This window comes from Lineus longissimus, chromosome 1, assembly GCF_910592395.1.
Source record: "Lineus longissimus chromosome 1, tnLinLong1.2, whole genome shotgun sequence".
In the NCBI taxonomy this organism is placed as follows: Eukaryota; Metazoa; Nemertea; class Pilidiophora; order Heteronemertea; family Lineidae; genus Lineus; species Lineus longissimus.
Window position 1 is genome coordinate 11,843,632 of NC_088308.1, and position 14,635 is coordinate 11,858,266.

The 14,635-nt window shown below is 42.2% G+C and overlaps 1 protein-coding gene across 6 annotated transcripts in view; it reads left to right on the top strand.

Moving 5' to 3' along the window:
* The window catches only part of LOC135488255 (uncharacterized), a 45,910-nt gene that overhangs the window by 18,737 nt on the left and 12,538 nt on the right, over window positions 1-14,635 (top strand). For 4 of the 6 annotated variants that reach the window (XM_064772791.1, XM_064772831.1, XM_064772807.1 and 1 more), the window contains 7 exons: window positions 1,470-1,769; window positions 2,312-3,345; window positions 3,984-4,123; window positions 4,414-4,615; window positions 5,256-5,359; window positions 6,697-6,884; window positions 8,246-12,762. The gene's annotated coding sequence lies outside the window, so the exon portion shown is untranslated. The remainder of the gene's footprint in view (window positions 1-1,469; window positions 1,770-2,311; window positions 3,346-3,983; window positions 4,124-4,413; window positions 4,616-5,255; window positions 5,360-6,696; window positions 6,885-8,245; window positions 12,763-14,635) is intronic. The other 2 variants (XM_064772799.1, XM_064772823.1) reach the window with 2 other exon arrangements.

The window sequence follows — 14,635 nt, forward strand, 5'->3', positions numbered from 1 at the left end:
GATGGTCTAAGTCATTCCCTATCATGTCCACCACTTCAAGCAACACATGTCGTGGCATTCGATATCGTTTGATCATGTCTACGTCATCGTACAATTCCAAAGGATGAATACGGTCCCTAATGATGCGATTTCGGCGTAAAGCCCTCCTGTTATCGTCTTCGAGCAGCAATGCGACAGCAATTTTGCGTGCACTCATCTGATTTGCGGGAGATATTTCAGATCCGCAAGCTGCGGGGGAGATGCGTAAAAAATTGCGTGCTCGTAATTTGCGCGTGCTTTATGAATCCGACTTGCGTGCACGCAAGCCACTTGCGGGCACGCAAGTACTTGCGTGAAGTTGGTGAAAAAGGCCCCTGGACCATACACCACGTCAAAGATAACGATGCGAAGTCAACAGGCGGCGCCATTGTAGATTGCTGGCGGCCGTATGCCTGTTGACGTTGTTGTTATTCGCCACCTCTCTCCCCATTATTCCAACAACTTGTTGAAGGAGGTTGACACAGTTTTCTAACTTATCTCTATCCATGGTTATGATATACTAGTATGATTGATGATGTTGAAAAGAAAGGGGATCTCAAAATACAACAGTCTACTACGAATAGATGAAATAGTGACATAACAACACGTGCATTTTCCCGCTGGTCGCTTATATATATCAACAAAAACCTATAGTTGTCGAAATCGTTTTTACTTTTCCCAAGACGGTGGCGCCGCCTGTTGACTTCGCATCGTTATCTTTGACGTGGTGTATGGTCCAGATGTCTTTGATGTGGCACACATAGGAGTATCAATCTACGTGTCCTTGATATGCTACACAAGTGTCTTTGCTTTGGTTTGTCTTTATTTGCGGTAATAACCGCCCATAGAGGTATGTCTGGCAAGTAGACACAAATACCACATAATAGCTATAATCTTGAAATTAAACCAGAAAAAGTAGCCAATTTCATCAAGTTTCAAAGAATCCAGTAGCTCTAAAATTGATAGGAACACATTTTCTATGTTTTGTACACTGAATGTACGTGCCATAAAACCTGGCCAATTGCTGCAAAAATTTCATCCTCAGAAATGAATAACAAAACACACAGTTCATCTGGCATGTTCTTTATTATACAAACAACACAAAACTCTGTATTAATGACCAAATAATTTGTTAATTTGCCTGAAAATCAACCCACAACAAATACAAGACCTCGTCCCCAGCTTCTGCCACAACTACTACACTGCATTGTGTGCATTATGGATAAGCACCCAAGGTATGAGGTTAATCACTAAAGTGAGACAGACATAGCTGGTGGACAGACACAGGCCATTTGTAAGTCCCCTAGCTCTACAGAGCGGGGGACAAAAATCAATGCCAATAATAATCAATCAATGCCATTGAGATAGCAACCATAGCTTAAGTTCTAATCAGTACTTGTTTTATACTTTGATATGACTACATGTATTATAGTATTAATGATTGCTTTCAGACAAAGAAACTACCCACAATCAACAACTATAGGTGCCGATCAAGATCAAGGAAACACTGGTTGTGGAGATGATGGGAGTAGTAGTCGAGAGGGTCTAAGATCAACAACTATAGGTGCCGATCAAGATCAAGGAAACACTGGTTGCGGAGAAGATGGGAGTAGTAGTCGAGAGGGTCTAAGATCAACAACCATAGGTGCCGATCAAGATCAAGGAAACACTGGTTGCGGAGAAGATGGCAGTCGTTGTCGAGAGGGTCTAAGAGAAAAAGCAAATGCTGTAGATCATACTTACTTTGAGAGGCAAGCAGAATAACCAATTATTTTTAAGTTCCATCCACCCAAAGTAGGAGCAGTTTGCGATTTGAAAATTGGCCACACGATTCATGGTTTCACCTCTAGCCTAAAACGCAGATTGCAACAACTTGTTCGCAACTTGGACTTCATAACATAATCCATGCTCGATACCATCTCGTGATTCCAGAATAAAGTGACGAATTACAGAGATTATATATTTCAGATATCAGACAAGTTACGGTATACTTTCTAGATAAACAGATAATCAGATACTCATAGGATCATTCATGGCTTTGTTGCTTTGGTAAAGTACTGTAATTGTGGTAAGTTGAAAAATACAGTAGAACCTCTCAACAACTTACAACTGACAAATGTTTTCTTATGTCATGTGTCCTGTGAGTACAGGGGTCAGGATTCAGCGTAACTGACCAATTCAGGATGAAATGCAGCATTGGGCTTAATAGAGAGGTGTCCACTCTTAAGGGAGGTTCTACTGTACACTGTAATTTCAGCAACTAGATATTGATGTATTTCTTTCCTACTTCCAGCTGAGCTCAAGAAATCCAAAGGCCAACAGCTGAGCAAAGAAAAAAACAATGCAATGAGTGTGGACGCCACATAAATGCTGCAGGTTTTAAGAAACATCTTGAAACCCATACGACAAGAAAAAAGGACATTTATTCAGAACATCATCACTATGCCGTTAAGGTAGATGGTCCAAAAGGAATATTCTGTGTGTCAAAAACAATGAGTGGACTCCTGTATCCATTGCACGTGATAAAACTTACGAGTGGAATGGGAGCAACATCCACATGTGAAGACACAATCTGTTCGGAAACAAAAAAAGCGGCTATTAGAGGGGGAAATGCCTCATTTGAATGCAAGCATTTGCGATCGATGACGTACTCTGTTGATGGGGTTTCCCCACAATTAGATGAATCAAAACTTGGTGGGATGGTAGAGGCAAGTTTCATTACAAGGGAAAGGCAGAGGGAAGCACTAGAAATAAGAGAAACAGCATTACGGAACAAAACACCTATAGTGACACAATTACCCCCTCTAAAGGGGACACAGAAGTTTGTATACTTTTCGGTGTTTTCTGGAAAAACAAGATACTGGAGTTTATTTAGCAGAACTGTTGTTGTGTTAAACAAAGAAACTAAAGTATGGAACTGCCGCTGCTGTCGGCAGAGGCGGGGCTGCATTCACAAGGTGTTGTGTAAATGGACAATTTATCAAGAGGTGCCTGAATTAATTCAAAGGGATGAGGAAGAAGAAGATGAAGGGAGAGTTGAAGACCGAGTAGAGGGAATAGAGATTGCGGAAAGCGAAGACGTAAGCCAACTAGCAGCATATCCTCCAACTGCACCAGGGATGCTGGATAAGATGCATACATACATTGATTCTTTCAAAAAGTACCCAGTCTCTATTGAAAAAGCCAGTGAGGTCGCCCGTGATATATCATCGCCACTGACAGTTGTTCCTCGTGAAATGACCTGCCAAAATTGCCACTGTGCATTGAGTGAGCCTCAGTTGTGCTCAAGGAAAGGACAGATAATCCTTAAAGATAGGATCATCAAAGGTTAAGAACAAGCGTTTCATCCTATCTATTACATGTATGAGTTTTAAAAAATGACTTGCAATGGTTTGTCACTTCTATCAGAGATATAAGTGGTTTCAAGAGGCAAAATATCTTAAGCTGAATTCATTAAATGGTGAAAGGGCCATCCTGGATGGTTCAGAAAGAAATTCCTTCTTTAATTTCTCCATAATTGCTGCAAATATAACAAATGTAGTTTTTATAAAGATTTCTCTGGATTGACTGATGCAGTATTGAATATCCACTTTTTTGATGTCACTAAATCATATGTAAATGAAAGAGAGATAAGGATTTTTGAACAACTGGGCTGAGAACAAATAGTCCAATGATTATGTCCATTTTTTCATTTGGAAGTGGACTGGTGAATAAACCCTGTGTTTGTAACTGATATTAAAAAAAACATGCCAGGGTAATATTGAGTCGCCCTACGTCGACGGCTACGTAACAAAGATTGTTGTCAATGGACTTGTCACCTCGGATGTAGTTGATATGAGGAAAAGTGAGGATGCTGGCGTCGACTGTGCATTAAGAGCTTGAAGCTTCTTTGAAGGGGGGAGAAATTTGAGTAGATATTATGAGCATCTGACATCAATATCAATCTATAAGTTATTTTTCTACAGATGTCTATGTGTATGTGAAGCACTGCCTGAGGTGTAAGATGTCATATCGGTATCAAGAATGGTCAGAAGGATTCCACAACTACAATGATTCCCTCTTTTTAGGATTGGATGTGTGCCTTTTCATACGGACAGGACTTAAGGTAAATGTTCAAAATAGATGCCAATCTCGGCCTAGCCTTGTACGTGGTCATTCATTTCTGATCTTTTTCCTCTGGGAATGACACATCAAGAAATATGGCTAATAATTAAGTCTTTTGGTGGGTTGTGACAGCGGTAATATCACATTGAAAGACTCATGAGAATCATGTGCTTGAACTTGTGATTGTATCCAAATTTTGAGTGAGGCCAAGATATACATGTGGGGGGGGGGGGGGGACAGTTACACTCATCCCACCAGATATTGCCCCTTATGCCCATTCTATATTTCCAGAACCACGTTGCCATCAGCCGCTGTGTAGGAATGCTAGAAGATCTTATAGGAGAAACAATCAAAAGCAATGATGTTGTTCAAGCCTATTTGCTATTTGAGTGCCTTACAGAACACTCCTACAACTTTTATTGTGTGCTCTGTGGTCATCACCCAGTAACTTTAGTTTGGTATGGACTGAGGAAGACCTCATTTCGACTCGCAGGTAAAGAAAATCTATATCAGTTGGGGGAAAGGATCCTAGTTTTTGTGTGTTGTTGCCAGTGGATAGTGGGCATTCTTGACTCGGTCGTGGAGATACCTGATGCTTGAATTTGAACCATTTAAACCCATATGGTAGAACATTGTGTGATAGGCTATGTCGCCGAGTCGAACTGATTGTTTAGGGTTTTTTTAAAATTCAAATATTAGAGCAACTAAGGAGTCCAATGATGAAATGAATCCAAACAGGAGATGTGCGCCATTCTGTACAAACATTTTTCAGCAAAATCGTAGTGCAACTTTTACATCCTGTTACGGTGGACATGAGTTGAACATGAGTGGCGCTGCAGAAAGTAGCAATAATAGCTTGGGGTCTGAATTAAGTAACAGACAGTGGCTTTGTTAGGTGAAAATTATACTGTAAGCCCAATCCATAAGTTACCACTCAGCAACCAGCATGGCTGTGAAGAATTGTGGTTCCCTTCAGCCTCATACAGTCCATTTAATTTATGCATCCCAACGCCATAGATTATTTTCAGCCTGATCTTGCCTAACATGCAGGTGTTAGGTTTCCTTTTTGCCCCTCCGCTATGCTCAAAGGCTCGCTTATATTTGCTAACGTGTAATATGATTTGCTAATTCAGTTTCAGACATAAAACCTCCAACTCCGAAACGCCTGACCGTGTCAACATCAGAGACTTCTGGTTTGGGGTGGAATCAAATATGTTCAGCAAGTCAGTTACAAAAGGTAAAATAATTTTCCATCTTGAAAAAACCCTCTACAGTGTAAACTTTCTGACATCACCGTGGAGCACTTAGCAGTTTGACCTGTTTTTCAAGGTCTGAAAGGTCAAACTATTGACTAGAAATGTGAAATTTGATTTTCAGCAAATTTGATAGCCCCCACGGGCCCACACAGTACACGTATGGAGGATTGAAGTCTATTCCGTTTCGTGGATGATCTATTTCCGGACAAACACGCTCGCGCTTTCTCAAAATCACACGCTCAATAACATTTAAACAACACCCTAACCTTTTCAGATGGGCAGGAAGGATCATCGATAAGCATTTAAGGCTATTCCTTTATTTTATTCCTACATTCAACCGTCGTTCTTTGCTCAAAATACTCAACAGCTCGCCACTTCGGGGGATCCCCCACTTCGGCAAAGAGATACCGCAGCCATGATGCATGAGGATATGACGTCACCATTATGGGGCGGAGCTTATATGCTAATGTACGTGTCGTGCCGGAGATTTGAAAGCAAATCAGAAAAATCTGCGCATAAAAACGCTTCAAAGTCATCAAAATTATCCAAATTTCGAAAAGTCTTTGGTGACGTTAAATGGTTGGGGTTATGTTTGGTGGTATACGGAAGAAAGATTTTTGGTTTATTTAGGTGTTTTAGAGAACACTCTCAATAATGTTTGTGGGTGAACAGAGAGTAGAATGTAGAACTTCCAGCAATCTCAATATGGTCCCAAGACTGTTGGTCTGGGGCCCATAAATATGGTGACTAAAGTGTGGTCAATATGACCTACATGTACATTTCAGGTATAAGTAGGTCAAGCTCATATAATTTGAGACATATTTCGTGAAGCCTACAGTGTAGATGTAATTACACAGGCAAAAGTTCCCATCAATTGATCTATAACAGGATTGATCATCAGCATTTCTATCAAGGCCAAGGGCTATCAATGCATCTGTGATGGAGAATCTCAGTAGATCATAGAACAAATTTTCAATTGCTTATTTGAAAGTTTTAATGAATGGCACTCGCGGAACAGCATAGGCTATTAAAGCCCTAGCTGTTCATTCAAATTTTTGGAATTAGAAATAGAATGGAAAAGTTACCAGTGTACTTAGTATATTTTTTTAATTGCTGAGTGGACTGATCCATATACATTGTATATCCCCATTTTCCTGAGCTCAAAGAAGAATACAATGAACATAAACAGCATCAGTATTTAACAAAAACTTAAAATTTGGAACCAGCTGGCCAGGAGAATTAAGTGACAGTTGAGGAATTTTAAAGTCCATGAAAGGAACTGAGTTCAGTTCAACTGAAAGGTTTTATGCATTTTCAGGTAAATCAGCTCATCCTGAGATTGTTCCTAACTATGATAATTGGAGCCCATGGATTGGTGAAAGAACACGTTCAAGTCAGCTAGTGTTCAACACAGAACAAAAGAAGTGCACTCCTTCAATGACTGATGATGAAAATGGCGAAGTAGTACCAGAGGAAATTGACAGTCGGTTACTGCAGGATGAAAGGGTGAGTTTTTCGTTATACTGTGTATTACCACTTCTGCCATTTAAAGGAATACCAACTCTGGGTTTCTTACATGAAAGCTGTGTTTTAATTTTATGTTGGTCTGATATGTCATGTCAAACATGAGAAGTCCTGAGTAATGATACATGTATACCATCTCCAAAATTGTATATCACATGTGGATGAATGACAGGATTTTTTGTTTGACAGACTTTGCCAAATCACACCCTGAGGTCAAATTGCATTATTTCTGGTCTGGGGCGGAAATCACAGTGGTTGAAATTGTCTTAAAGGGCAAACTTGGCCATAAGTCCTTTTTAACATCTACACTTTGCCACTTGGAGATGTGATGAAGGTCGATGTTGTGTATACCTACAAGATGTTAGCGGACAATAATCAGTTGCTTCCTATCTTCCCCTGTGGAAATGTTCAGAAAGGCTTGTCATGTGTTGCTAAAGTTGAATTCTGCATTCAGTTATTAACCAGCAGAACATTGGAAGCACCTACATGTAAAGTGTTGGCTGTTCAAGGGACAAAATCTGTGAAAAAACAGCTGTTAGTAGCACCTTCACAGCAAATCGTAATGGAGAGCGTTAATACAAATTGTCACCGCCACTGGCGGCGACTTTGGAATTTGTTATTTTTGTTGAGCGCGCCTGTTTTGAATTTGGCGCTTAAAACTTTTTTGGCGCCTTTTGGTGATTTTCCCATCGGGCACCACGCGAGCGTAGTTCCGCCCAAAAGCAGGAATCACGATGCTGTCATGTCAAATATCTTGTTTGCGATTATTTTGCTGCTAATTACGAGTTTTAATTGGAGGATTGCAAGTGGCAACAGAGGTAAACAATCATAAGAATTTATATAAGGTCATGCAGCACAGCACTGATGAATCTATTATTGATAAGACCTGTAAATTAGGTTTTTGAAGATGTAAAATCTCCGTGAAGTCACGTTGGTGGTGTTTTTTGGTATCAATAGATGGCGCCACCGGCCAATTGATGATTCTGGGCCTTTATTAGACGAACTTGGCCTTATTAGATGCCATAATTGTATGGTCTGTCCACAGTTCTGTTGCCTTGAGATGCTGAAGCTGTCATAATACAGTAACCCTAAGATCTGATGTCCTCCAGTAGACTTTTACTGCCACATTTGATGGTAATTCACAGTATTTAAATTACGTCTTTTAGTAGATGGTACAGCACCCAATTTCATTCTGATCTGGTTGTCTCCCAGCGGTCTTTACTGTAAATTGCTGTTGTTTGCATTTAAAGGGCTATATGCCGAGATCTGTTCAAGATTTAACTTACTGTAAGGTTCCCAAGTTATGCTTTGAAACTTAAAGTCTGAATTTATTTCTTTTGTAGTTTTATGTGAATCTTGTCATGCACATGGTGGTGATAACGATGGAGCCAATAAAGACCTAAGAAAGGGAAACGACGACTTCTTGCGTTTTTACGTGTTATTTCGAATTAAGCCTGACAGCAGCCACAGTAAAACTCTGCCACGATTACAGATACCGACAATGGCAACCGGAGGACGAGACCTCATCGACTTAGGGATTGTAGGTGGTGGTGTCGACCATGCCGCTATTGACACTTTGGCACGTGTAGCTGAAAAGGAACGACTTCTGATCGAAGCCAAAGAAGAGAATAGACAGTTAGCTGCGCAGCTGGCGGTCGCCAGGGCAGATCTGGGAAGAGTAGCCACGATTCTGCTACTCCTCCAGCCCCTACTGTGATCAGTACACCGGACCCTGGACTGACTTCGGTCTTGTCACTGCTAACAAACGTCCTGCGTGAACAGCATGATGGACTTCCAAAAAAGGAACCAAATGTGTTCCAAGGGGACATTTTTCTCTTTCCAGTCTGGCTTAACTCCTACCGTGTGCTTGTGGAACAAAGGTGTAGTGACATTAATGACAGAAATTACTATCTTAGCAAGTACACTGGAGGAGAAGCCAGGATGTGTATTGAGGGCATGCTAGCCCTTAATACTGCTGCAGCCTATGAGAGGGCGATGAGAACATTACAAGAACGATACGGGGACAAGTTAAAGTTGGCAAAGTCTTTCAGGGATCGCTTAGAGCAATGGCCGACAGTACGTTATGGGGACGGTGAGGCCCTTAGGGACCTTTCGGACTTCTTGAATCAATGCGACGCTGCCATGTCCACTCTTGGGCAGCTGAGTTTTCTTGATGATCCCTGTGAACAGCAGAAAATTCTGGAAAAACTTCCCAAAGCCATTCAGGGCAAATGGCTGGTCATTGTTGACAAGTCCTTGTATGGTGATGATGATGAGGACTATGTTAGTTCTGGGAATTACCCCTCATTTTCCAAACTCTGTAAATTTCTAACCAAACAAGCTAGAATAGCCTGTAACGCTCTAGTAGTTGGTCATGATGGTGGTCAGAAGCAGCGTACCACCCCAACGTTTCACATACCACGAACCCCAAGTCAGGATCATCCTGGTCTTCATCGAAATCAAAGACAACTTCAAGTTCTAACCCGAGTGCAGTCACGTTTTCTGCCTCCACGTCCACGGCCCCACCTGGTGGCCGTACTACCGGTAACAGTTTCGGGCAAGTCGCTGTACCAACTGTGCAGAACTTTGGAAAGTGTGTTTTGTGTTCAACCGGGAATCACAGCCTCGATTTCTGCAACACCTTCAAGGAGATGAGTCTGAAGGAGCGAACGGACACTGTCAAGAAGCATGGACTATGTCTGGATTGTTTTAAGTGGGGCCACCGGGTCCGTGATTGTAAACACAAGCGAAAGTGTGAAAAGTGTAGTCGCCTACACCCAACGTTACTGCATGATGATTCATATGTGTATAAGTCCAACCCTACAGGCAATAGTACTGGCACACTTGATGCCAGTGGTACCAACAATGTTGAGTCTGCCAACTGTAGAAGGACAGGGACCAGTGACAACAGCAGCGGCTCGGAATGTTTGTCCCACTCCCTCATAGTGCCCGTCACAGTCCATCATAAGGACAACCCTGACAACCACGTGGTTGTATATGCATTATTAGACGAACAGTCTGATGCGTGCTTTGTCACTGACTCGGTTCTTCAGCGGATGGATGTCTCGGGTTTAAATGTTGATCTGAATTTTTCTACTGTCCTAGCAAAGAAAACAGTCGTCTGTAAAAAGGTGACTGGTCTTGTGATCAAGGGTTTGAGGGAGCCTGACAGTTTGGCTCTTCCCCCCGTGTATTCTCGTGACAGCATCCCCGCAAAGCGGTCTCAAATACCGCGCCCTGAGACCGCGCGTGATTGGGCACATCTTACAAAGGTCGCGGACCAGCTCACACCTCATCTTAGCGAGGTGGAGATTGGTCTCCTGGTGGGTATGAATTATTCACGGGCCATACGTCCATTGGATGTCGTCGCAGGTGCGGAAAACGACCCCTATGCTGTGAAAACTGCACTAGGATGGGGGGTGATTGGTAACATGAGTGCTAAAGATTCCGATCAGTCTCCACATTTTGCCTTTGCCACACGAGTAAAGGAGATAAGTCCTATGCAGATAGTGAAAATGTTTGAGCAAGATTTCAGCGAGCTTTGTGGGAAGGATGAGGCAACTTCCGTGGAAGACAGACGATTCTTGGAGAAAGTCGGTGCCGGCATTCGACAGCGTGAGGATGGGCATTTCGAGATTCCATTACCCTTTAGAGACGATGACGTGATACTCCCCAACAACAAGGATGCTGTCCTAGCAAGACAGGGGCGTCTCAAGGCCAAGCTGACTAGGGACTCCAAATACCGAGATGATTACTGCGGTTTCATGAGCAAGTTGTTTGAAAATGGTTACGCTGAATGTGTTCCTGATAACGAGATTGGTCTCAATGATGGTACTGTATACTATATACCCCACCATGGCGTATATCATCCGCGCAAACCCAATAAGCTACGCGTGGTGTTTGATTGCGCTGCACAATTCTACGGAGAGGCATTGAACAGTCATTTACTCCGCGGTACTGATATGCTAAATAATTCGACTGGTGTCTTAACTCGTTTTCGCAAAGAGACTATCGCGTTTACATGCGATATCGAGGCCATGTTTCACCAAGTTGTTGTACCTCCTGCGCAGAGAAATTTCCTTCGTTTCCTTTGGTGGGAAGGGGGGGATTTGAGCATGCCGCTAGTTGAATTTCGCATGCGTTCCCATCCTTTTGGGTTAACTTCTAGTCCAGGGGTCGCGAATTTTGCCCTGAAGGCAACCGCTGATAAATTTCGCCATGTGTTTGGGGATGACACAGCCGATTTCGTAAAGCGCGATTTCTATTGTGATGATGGCTGTAAGGCGTTGCCCACTCCCGCTGAGGCTATCAGTCTGATTGCGAGTAGTCATTAATTGTGCGATTGTGGAAAGTTCAATCTCCGGGCATATACATGCAACCACAAGGGTGTGATGGAACAGGTTCCAGCAGATCTCCGGGCGAAGGAGTTTCAGCAGATTGACTTTCAACATGATGACTTGCCAGTGGGACATACCCTCGGAGTATTGTGGAGCGTAGCATCGGACGAGTTTGAATTCCGAGTAGACCTGAAGGATAGGCCTCTGACAAGGAGGGGTCTGCTGTCAACCATAAGTGCCGACGGGTCGGTTAGAAAGGTCATGTTGAAAGTTAGGGGCAAGAACATGGAACGCCCCATCCATAAGCTCATTCTTCTGCTTGAGAATTCACCAGAAGTTAAGAACGATGTACCAGAGGGCAAGGACAACTAGTCCTGTTGTCTTAGGTCTAAAGATAGACATTTTCCTTGTGTGTATATGTACATGTATGTGCCTAGGGAGCGCTGGGATCATTTTTAAGCCAGGATTTGATTTGCAAACCCAGTGCATTTCAGTTAGGGTTTCTTGCAGTGGTGAAGTCTAATGATTATTGAATCGTTATGATCATATGATTTCGCCCTACCACTAAATTTTGGGTTTTGTAACCGTTGTCCATGGACATACTATTCCATTTGATTCCGAGTGCGAAATTGCATTTCTTGAGAAGTTTAAAACTGAGGCAAATGCAGTATTGTATGATGCCTACCATGTTTTGGGTACCGGTATTTTTAGCTCAGCTGACGAAAGTCAGCAGAGCTAGTCAAATAGCTATTCGAGTGGCGTCTGTCCTTCCTGCCATCCATCCATCCATCCATCTGTGGACATTTTGGGCATTTTGTAACCGTAAGGCCTAGGCACTTCAAATTTAACAAGTGGGAAGAATAGCCTTTGAAATGCTGCTGACAGAAAAATTTAGCCCGGTTTGACTCTAATTCAGCCCACCAGGGGGCAAAAAGCGTAAATTACAAAAATATTTTTTGTCGCTTTATGCCAGGAGTTCGAAGCTTGAAAAAAAGTTGAAGAGGTCTGCATAACAATCAGGTTTTGATATAAAATAGATTAATTTTGATTTATGTGACCAGTTGGCAGTAATTGGGCAAAAGTGTAAGTTGGCACATTGCCAGCTGTTTTGAATTTCGCGGTTCGAGGCATTCCCTCAGAAATTCCAGTGACGTAAACGTCGGGAAATGTCAGAAATTGGACACGTTCGGAAATGCGATGTAGTTTCTATAATTTAACGTTGAACTGTTCGAATTTGGAAACCTGTCTAAATTCTGAACTTTTCCCGGATTGTGCAGAGGAAGCGGATTGATATGTGGTAGGTGAGCCCAGGTAGAAGATATAGGTCTTTCAGTACGTTCGAGTAAGATGCGTGTTATTGTGTTAGTAATAAACGATAAATGATCTAAAGCTATTTGGTGTGTTTCTATTGTCATTTTCTGCACGAAATAACAGCTTGGGAGCGCACATTGAAGGAAAGTAGTGCCGCATTGGCACGACGCCAGCTCACGCCGTTATCTGGCAGCATGGTCAGCTGTGTGAAGGTAAGAGGGTTTTATATCGCTATATTTCCCTTGATGTTCTTACTGTCATTGGCCATGAGAACTGTTATTTGAAATGTAATATTGTAGTATGAATCTCATAGATTCGTTACGTAGCAATATGCTGTAATTTTTGGCTTGCGATCCCGTAAGATTTTCTCGGCTAAAGTGGAAATTTCATCGTTAGAATGAGGTCGTTGCAATCCGAGAAGATGGCGGGCCGGGTGCACTTCGGCCAAAACGACATTATGCTTTCATGGTTAGGGACACAGTGTAAACAAAGATTTCTCGAAATTGTTGCACTGATTGTAACTGTAGTGTACATGACTAAGTGGCAGTGTTATTGTCATTGCAATGTACTCCTGTTTTTGAGAATTTTGACAGAGAAGTGGTCGTGAAATAACGCATCGGATGGCCAATGCATGAATGATTTCTCAGTGTGGCTGGCTGCTGGCGGTGTGCATGCCGTGTATGTAGCTATACGTACATACGGTTCTGATGTGGTAGTAGCTGTGTAATGGGTGACTAGTGGCGTAGTATTGGTGGAATTCATTGTGAATAGGCCTAGGCCTACACCTGGATATTGAGGACACCCTGCTGCTGAAGGTGCATATTATCGCCATTTACGTTGTAACGTTATTTTGCATCTCCTGTCCATTAAAATATTTGGCGATAATTGCACGAACTCTCTGTCATCATTGTCAAGTCCATTGAGATAACCTGCTCCATGGTACCTTATAATCAAGTACACCTGCATATCTAGGACATCCTGCTTTATGGTAGGCTACCTCATTGTCATTTAGTATTGTGTGAAGTCCACCTACCTATGTTTAGACGACATACAAGAACACGCTGATGTCTGTGTCATCATTGTGAAGTCTATAGATATAAAGTGCTATATGGTACCTTGTTACCAAGTACACCTGCATATTTAAGGGTTGGCTATAGGCACTAGCATTTTGGCTAGAACTTGAAATCTTAGAGCAATTAAAACTCCTTCAAAATGAAGTGAATGCTAATTTAAAAAATGGGATGCAGTTCTTTGTTTTCCAGGGAACTGCATCCCACCCCTAAAGTGGTATTCACTTCATTTTGAAGGAGTTCTAATTGCTCTAAGATTTCGCGCTCTAGCCAAAATGGTGGTGCCTATGGTCAACCCTTAAGACATCCAACTTTATAGACTTGTAACCAAGTACACCAGCATATTTCGGCCACTCTGTTGTATGGTACCTTGTGATCAAGTGTTGTTGCGTATTAGGTCACCCTCTTTTGTAACCTTGTGGTCAAGTACCCTTGTGTATTTAGGGCACGTATTACACCTGGGTATTGAGGTCGCACTGCTTTATGTTACTTTGTGATCAAGTACACCTGCCAAATTAGGATACCTCATTGTAAAGTCCACGTAATTGTTTAGATTAGTACAGGCTGCTTTCTCTGTCATTGATGTCAAATCCATTGAGATAACCTGCTTAGGTACCTTGTGATCATGTACACCTACTTACTCAGGACACCCAGCGATAGTATGGTACCTTCTTTAATGGTACATGTACCTCATTGTAAAGTCCACCTTAAATTTAGAACACGCTCTCTGTCATTATTGTCAAGTGCTCTGAAATAACCTGATAGGCTAGGTACCTTCTGATCAAGCACACCTGCATATTTAGGACATCTTGCTTTATGTTACCTTTTAGTCAAGTACACATGCATAATTTAGGACACCCTGGCTTATGGTACTGTGTAATCAAGTACACATTCATATTTAGGATACCCTGCTGAAAATGTTTTTTTTTGTGATCAAGTAGACCAGCATATTTAAGGTGCCCTGCTATATGGTACCTTGTAATCAAGTACACCTGTGTCCATGGTACCTCATTAT